An 8,451-nucleotide genomic window follows, 5' to 3' on the forward strand; every position below is an offset into this window, starting at 1 on the left:
GATTTGAGTACTCTACTTCCTACAAAATACAGTGGAGGTGCAGATTTCTTTGCATGTATTTCTTTCTAGAAACAGCAACGGCAATTGAGATAAAGGAAACCAGCTGAAAAAGAATCAGTGTTTTTGATGCAAAAGTAAAATCTTTTTGCCTGTCTTCTGAATGTGATCTTTTGAATTGTTTTCATTTAATTTCATTTATTTATATAGCGCCAAATCACAACAGCAGTTGCCTCAAAATGCTTTATATTGAAAGGTAAAGACCCTACTATAATAGAGAGCTACAGAGCTACAGTCTAGGAGCTACAGTGGGAAGTAAAAACACCCTTTTAACAGGAAGAATTCTGTTAAAAACTTTGGGACTCCAGCAAATCAGGCCGAGACCTGAAATCTCGCCGGCTACTCCGGCTTCCTCCCACACTCCAAAGACATGCGGTTTAGTGGGGAAAGGTTAATTGGAAACTCTAAATTGCCCATAGGTGTGAATGTGAGTGCAAATGGTTATCTGTTTCTATATGTTAGCCCTGCGACAGACTGGCAACCTGTCCAAGGTGTACCCTGCCTCTAAAGTAAAGGTAAGTAAAGAAGAAATGCTGGGTGGGAATCCCCCAGCAGCCTAGGCTTATTGCAGCCTAAGGGTTCAGCATCATCATATCCAGCCCTAACTTAAGGAAATTTTCAGCCTAATCTAAAGGTAGAAATAGTGTCTGTCTCCCAAATCCAAACAGCGACCTGGTTCCACAGAAAAGGGCCTTGAAAGCTGAAGGTTCTGCTTCTCATTCTACTTTTAAATACTGTAGGAACCTCAAGTAATCCTGCAGTCTGAGAGTGAAATGCTCTATTGAGGTGATATGGTAACTTGAGGCCTTTAAGGTAAAGTGGTGCCTAATTACTGAAGACTTTGTATGTGAGGAGATTTTAAATTTGATTCTGGAATGAACAGAAATCCAATAAAAAGAAGCCAGTATGAGACAAATGTGCCATTTCTTTACTCTTGTTGCAGAATTTTGGATCAACTGAAGGCTTTTCATGGAGTTTTTAGAACAACCTGATAACAATAATAATGAATTACACTAGTCATGCCAAGAGGTAATAACTGCATGAAGTAGGTTTTTAGCATGACTCTGAGACAGAAGTTTGTAAATTTAGACATCTTGCAGCTGGTCATGGAAGTCACCTAGGCATGAAGACAGCTTCTACAAACATTTGTCAAAAAATGGCTCACTCTGAGGAGCTCAGGGAGTTTGAACTTGGTACTTTGATAGGATGCCACTTGTGCAAGAAGTCCAGTCGTGAAGTTTCCTCACTATTATAGATTCTACAGTCACCTGTTAGTAATAAAACAAAGTGGAAGCAATGTTGCCTTAAGATAAGCTCAACAACAGCTTCCAAGGCGAAGTAGTTGCATCCAAGCCTTACTTCACCGAGTGCAATTCAAAGCACGCTGTAGAGCACACTGTGTCTGAACGTTAAAGCAGTGGAGATGTGTTCTCCAGAGTTACACTCTTCTGTCCAGCAATCTGATGAGCTAGTCTGGGTTTAGAAGTTGCAGTAACTGCAAGCATGTTAGACAGCTTTAAATTGGTAAATTGGAAATTGGTATAGGTGCAAACCCCTATGTATTAAGAATGGGGACTCCAAGATTCTTCACACTGTTACTGGAGGGGAAGGTAATGCCATCCACACTAAGTATCTAAATAGACAACATGTTTCTAACTACAATAACCCAAAATTTTTTTTTATCTAACTTTAGAAGCATGGAAATTAGAGGTAATCCAAGCATTAAGGCATTCATTATTGACGTGTCACCTGATTTTCATGGGTATCATCTGCACAATAATGAAAATGCATACTACGGCTTATAATAATACCGCCTAAGGAAGCATGTATATATATGTATATATGTATGTGTGTATGTATGTAAATAGAATTGGCCCTAGCATGGAAGCCAGTGGAATTTTATAGGTCAGTGTAAAAGTTTTTATGTTTCAGTGGGTAGCTTTAAATTACAGAAGCTAGAATTTAGGGGCTCCTCCCGAATCTGTCCTTGGTTCACTACTCTTTAACTTTAAATGCTCTTCCTGGGTGGGATAATAAAATTACCGTTTTGTTCTCACAGCCTTACAATTAATAAGTGTGCATTCATGATCATTTGTGTTTTACCTTTTTTTGTTTTCATTCTAAACCTACACAGGTTGTTTCTGTTTTTATCTTGTCTTTGAAGTACAATGAAATGTGCTATATAAAAACCGCGGGGACTGTCCAAAAATCTGATGACTCAGGTGGGCCCAAGGACTCAACCTAAGAAGGGAAGTATTGTCATAAAGTACTTTGTCAGTACAAGAGAAAGTTTGCATGTGTGTCCTCACTAGAATAGGGATTTGTGCTGGTGCGTGTAACTGTAGCCTATGATTTAAATTTGTTAACTGGTAATTATTTGACAATGCATTTCAGGTCAGTTTATGAAGTAAAGAAAAAGTAATGTATTGAATGGTCTAATGCAGCGGTCCCCAACCCCCGGGCCTCGGACCGTTACCGGTCCGTGAGTCGTTTGGTACCGGGCTGCGAGAGTTGAGGTTCAGGTGTGAAATGTGTGGTTTTCAGGGTTTTTATCGGTTTTTAGCGTTATTTTGTTATCGTTTTTATCGTTAACTCTGCAGAGTTAACGATAAAAACGTTTTCCTGGGCCTTTCCACGTGTGTTATGAATAAATCTTCTTTTTTTCGGTACCGGTACTAGTTTTATTTTGTTCTATTTATCCGCGACACCTTAAAGGCCGGTCCGTGAAAATATTGTCGGGCATAAACCGGTCCGTGGCGCAAAAAAGTTTGGGGACCGCTCTAATGATCTACTTTCTACAGGAAGTTTGGGGACCGAAGTAATTTAGTATTACTTTGAAAGTAATGTATTTCTTTTGTTGATTAATGACCACAACACTGTACATGTATGACATCCAGCTGTATGAGTAGGAATGAGCAATGTGATTTACATATATATAACACCCAGCACGCCCCTGCGGGCAGTTTATCCTTCAAGCTCGGGTCCTCTACCAGAGGCCTGGGAGCTTGAGGGTCCTGCGCAGTATCTTAGCTGTTCCCAGGACTGCGCTCTTCTGGACAGAGATCTCCGATGTTGTTCCCGGGATCTGCTGGAGCCACTCGCCTAGCTTGGGAGTCACCGCACCTAGTGCTCCGATTACTACGGGGACCACCATTACCTTCACCCTCCACATCCTCTCGAGCTCTTCTCTGAGCCCTTGGTATTTCTCCAGCTTCTCGTGTTCCTTCTTCCTGATATTGCTGTCATTCGGAACCGCTACATCGATCACTAGTCATATATATATATATATATATATATATATATATATATATATATATATATATATATATATATATATAATTTGTAAAACTGAAGATTTGTTACTAAGGATGTGTTACAAACATATATCCTTAAGCCCACTCTATTTACAGTCATTTCTCCTGCATCTCATTTGGTGGATGTTGTACCAGTTTTGCCCTTACTTCATCTCAATTCATCTCACACTTTTCCAAGGATACAATAGTCCCAGGCTTACTAAAGCCCATTGATTTTCACAAGGTGATTTATAGGTGGCGTGCACGTTAGGGCAGACTTGATTGTATAAGGGAGGCTGCAGAGTGCCACTTTAATGAGGATGGTGACACAGGGTTGAGAAGTAAGCACCCAGCTTACCACAGGATGAACCACATTATATAGCTGCTGTTTTTCTTTAGCTTAACAACCAAAGGTACAAAGCATGTTCTAACACAGTTAGGTTCATAAATATTTGGACAGTGACACACTTTTTGCATTGCTTCCTCTGTACATCATCGCAGCGCACAAAAAAAAAAATCGAACCTAAATTAAAATTAAAATGAATACTTCAACAATTCTGTTTTGCAGTGTTAGTCAGTAAGTGACTGGCTGCTCCTGTATGGGATTAGAACAATGCCACCTTATCCCATGGTCCAGCCAGTGATGCGATTCACATTCGTATATACGTCCTTATTCGTCCTTATTCGTGCCGACACCAGTGTTTTAGCTAGCAAAGCGGCGTGACTGATGTGGAGTGAAGCCACGTTAATGACAACGTGTACAACCATTAATAGCAGGAGCAGGACAGACGGAACAATTGACGGAAAAAGTGTGGACTTTATACCAGTTTTTAAATTGTGTTGATCGGCCACGTGAAACCAGAGTTATGATAAAAATATCTGCAATGTTTGTTTTTCTTCCTGAATACTGTCGTTGTTTATATTTACTGCGGGAAGAAACGGTAAAAACGGCATTTTATAAGGAAAGCGCTTGACAGCACTCTCCACCTGTGAGCAAAAACAAAACCAAAAAAAACCCCACCTTTTCCTATTGGTCGAAAAATGTAACATGTCACCAATCAAAAAATGATATGGCAAAATGGCATTTAGTTGTTTAGGAAGGGGGAGGTTTTAGGAGTGACGGTGGTGTTTTGAGATGTGAGAGATTTGCGACGTTTAGCGCAAATCTTGTGTAGTTGTGCCACAAATAATTTGTGTGACATCAGATTTGATGCAGAACACCTGATTGTTCTGTAAATAGTTTGAAATGTTTATTTTTAAAAAATGCCTTGGATGCATTTTTAGGTAAACAGCTGCAAAAAACTTTTTTTGCAGCTGCAGTGTGCTGCTAGCCTGAGGCTGCAATAGGTCCTGCTGCCTCAAGTCCGCCACTGCCTGCTTCTGATGCATAGCTGCCAGATCTTCCATCATTTAAACCAAGGTTGGCACCAGCTGTACAGGCTGTGGGTCTGACAGCCTTGTGGGAGGCATTTAGCACCAGTGTAGCAAGTTACGATGCCATCTCTAAAACTTTGGGACTTCAGCAAACCAGGCCGAGACCTATTATCTACAAATAGAGGAAACCTGAAACTGTGGAGAACCTTTTCAGGAGTGGTACCAAATCTTATTCAGAGTGCATTAACAACTCGTTCAGGATGTCACAAAAGAACCCAGAACAACATTTACACAACTACTGGCCTCACTTTTTTTCTGTTTAGGTCAATGTTCAACATTCAACAGTAAGAAAGACACTGGGCAAAAAGGGCATCCATGGAAAAGTTCTAAGGCAAAAACCACTGGTGACCAAAATAACACAAAGGTTTTTCCCATATTCGCAAGTGAACATTTTAATGATGAATCACAATTTCAATCACTATCAGAATACTTCATTAATCCCTAAGTTAATTATTATGCTCTCTACCAAAAAATCCTGAATGTTCTGGCTCTGAAGCTCAAGTTCACTTCAGTTATGCAGGAAGACAATGGTCAGAAACATACCAGCAAATCCATCTCTGTATGTTTCTGTCAACAGATGTATTCTAAAGACATTTGGAGAGACCTTGTCAACTCGAACTAAGAAATAAGATCTAATAATGTGGTAATTTAAATATATTTATATAATGTACAAGTTATTAGAACTCAATTACCAAAGTAATAACTTATCAATATCAAAGTAATATCATATTAACAAAAAAGAAAAAAGTTGGCAGTTGACGCCCAACTTCTCCTTTGTCTTTATCCAGGAATAGAAATAGAAATTGCAGAATCCCAGTAGGTAGTAGTCTGCCACCTATCTATTATAACAGAGGCTAACAGCTGAAAATTGAGCCTATCCTATTTGAAACTTCACATTGTTTTCTGTGGTACTTTCTCAACACATCTCCATCACACAAAAGGACAGTAAGTTATGCCCTTACTCCAGTATCCCAAGATTCTTGTTTATATGTTGGCCAGAAATAACTCTTCTTTTTGCTTAAGGAATGGTGTCCACAAATGCAAGCCCTTAACTCGGTTAAACTTTCTGCCTTGAAGGCTTCATATCTAGTAGCTAATACTATTACCAAGGGGTGGAAATGCCATTAGATATTGGAGAGAAATAAAGGACATATGCCTGGAAGCTGCAGCTGCTAAAGCTGGGCAAGGTGCAAACTGATAAGGCAGCTGAAAATGTTTTTACTAGGTCCATCCTTATGATATACAATTTATGTTTATGTGTTCACAGATGTGGAAATTAGGCTTTCTTGTCTATGTGTAGTGCATCAAGATGACTTGCAAGAAGATTTATTGTTTGCCTTAACATCACTATAGGGAAAATATTTAAAGCAACTGAAATTATGAACTAAAGCTTTGAATTTGGTTTTTGTGCTTAGACCAATGGCCTTCTGCAGTGAGAAGCCACTTATCTGGCTTGACTGCAGAGAACCTGAACACAATACTGTGAGGCCACCACTTTTACATTCCTCATAAAATGGTGGCCAGTAAAAACAATCACTGGAACAAATTAAGGTTATTTTGAAGTTATTAAAGCAATAATTAATTTTAATACCCAAATCTGTCTCAAGGTGGAGAATGAAATCCTGGACTTGAAACAGAGCTTAGTCAAAGATTTGGTCTTGATGTGGTCATATCTTTGAACCACATTACCTGGACAGTTTTGTGGGCTGTGGAAATAAGCCAGGGATTTGAAACCAGTATCTTAATTATTGTGCCACTGTGCTGGCACACATACTGAGTGACCACTCTTCTGTACCAAGGACAGTGCTTGTGTTAACCACTGTTCATAATAGTATTATTTTTATCCATTCCAGATTGCCAATCTTGGTAGCTGAGGATTGGTCTGCCAGGAACTCCTCCTGCAGGAGGATGGGCCCATGTCACCTTTTCGGGCTGTGCCCGACCGGGCCCCATGGACAAAGGCCTAGCCACCAGACGCTTGCCCTTGGGCTCAGGCCTAGCTCCAGGGCGACTCAGACGCCAGCAAGGTGGAGGTGGAGTACTGGTTTGGGCTGGTATCATCAAAGATGAGCTTGTGGGGCCTTTTCGGGTTGAGGATGGAGTCAAGCTCAACTCCCAGTCCTACTGCCAGTTTCTGGAAGACACCTTCTTCAAGCAGTGGTACAGGAAGAAGTCTGCATCCTTCAAGAAAAACATGATTTTCATGCAGGACAATGCTCCATCACACGCGTCCAAGTACTCCACAGCGTGGCTGGCAAGAAAGGGTATAAAAGAAGAAAAACTAATGACATGGCCTCCTTGTTCACCTGATCTGAACCCCATTGAGAACCTGTGGTCCATCATCAAATGTGAGATTTACAAGGAGGGAAAACAGTACACCTCTCTGAACAGTGTCTGGGAGGCTGTGGTTGCTGCTGCACGCAATGTTGATGGTGAACAGATCAAAACACTGACAGAATCCATGGATGGCAGGCTTTTGAGTGTCCTTGCAAAGAAAGGTGGCTATATTGGTCGCTGATTTGTTTTTGTTTTGTTTTTGAATGTCAGAAATGTATATTTGTGAATGTGAAGATGTTATATTGGTTTCACTGGTAAAAATAAATAATTGAAATGGGTATATATTTGTGTTTTGTTAAGTTGCCTAATAATTATGCACAGTAATAGTCACCTGCACACACAGATATCCCCCTAAAATAGCTAAAACTAAAAACAAACTAAAAACTACTTCCAAAAACATTCAGCTTTGATATTAATGAGTTTTTTGTGTTCATTGAGAACATGGTTGTTGTTCAATAATAAAATTATTCCTCAAAAATACAACTTGCCTAATAATTCTGCACTCCCTGTACATTTGGGTGTGAATAGTAGAAACGTGTGAAGAGGCTGAAGCTTCTGAGTTGCTGCTGCAAATATCTGTAGATCTCTTGGCTGCACAGTTCTGTAATCAAGGGGAAGTTGAAAAGCTCAGTGGGCAAGACTGTTCAGAAGGAGGAATTGAGCAACAGAATCATTGGGGAAGGCAGTCCAGAAGTGAAAAAGAATTGAGAGGTGTGAGAAATGGCTAAAACTATGTGGAAGCAGAATTTACAGGAGGCAGGGCAGAGTGGCAAGGCAGTTCTGTAGGATTCACAAGCTGGCCTACAGACACTCAAAGCAACAGGCACAAATGGTGCAAATCATGGAAAACATCATTAGATTGTTTAATCATTTTACAATCAGTCCAGTTTCACTATTAATTTTTAAATGCCATTGCACATATTTATTTAATCTAACATTGCACTGCAGCAGATAACATACAGTGGTGTGAAAAAATATTTGCCCCCATCCTGATTTCTTATTTTTTGTATGTTTGTCACACCTTAAATGTTTTAAATCATCAAATAAATGCAAATATTCGGCAACGATAACACAGGTGAACACAAAGCGCAGTTTCTTTAATGAAGGTGTTCAGTATCTGGAGTTGACTCTGGACAGGTTGCCAGTCTGACGCAGCTAGAATCGCCATCTACCCAGAGGTAATTGGAGAGAGCATGATTTGAACCCAGGATCTCCTTGTGCTGTACCACTATGTTGGCTATAATCTACAAACCATGTTTTGCATTTTAGACTTTGATTGGAATGCTCACCAAGGCTAGTGCTTATTTACTCCAAATTTTGACCCTAGCGT

This window comes from Aulonocara sp. 'chitande type north' Nkhata Bay, linkage group LG9 (assembly GCF_057382095.1).
Source record: "Aulonocara sp. 'chitande type north' Nkhata Bay isolate Kocher_YH1m ecotype deep benthic linkage group LG9, A_spYH_male_GT1.1, whole genome shotgun sequence".
NCBI lineage: Eukaryota > Metazoa > Chordata > Actinopteri > Cichliformes > Cichlidae > Aulonocara > Aulonocara sp. 'chitande type north' Nkhata Bay.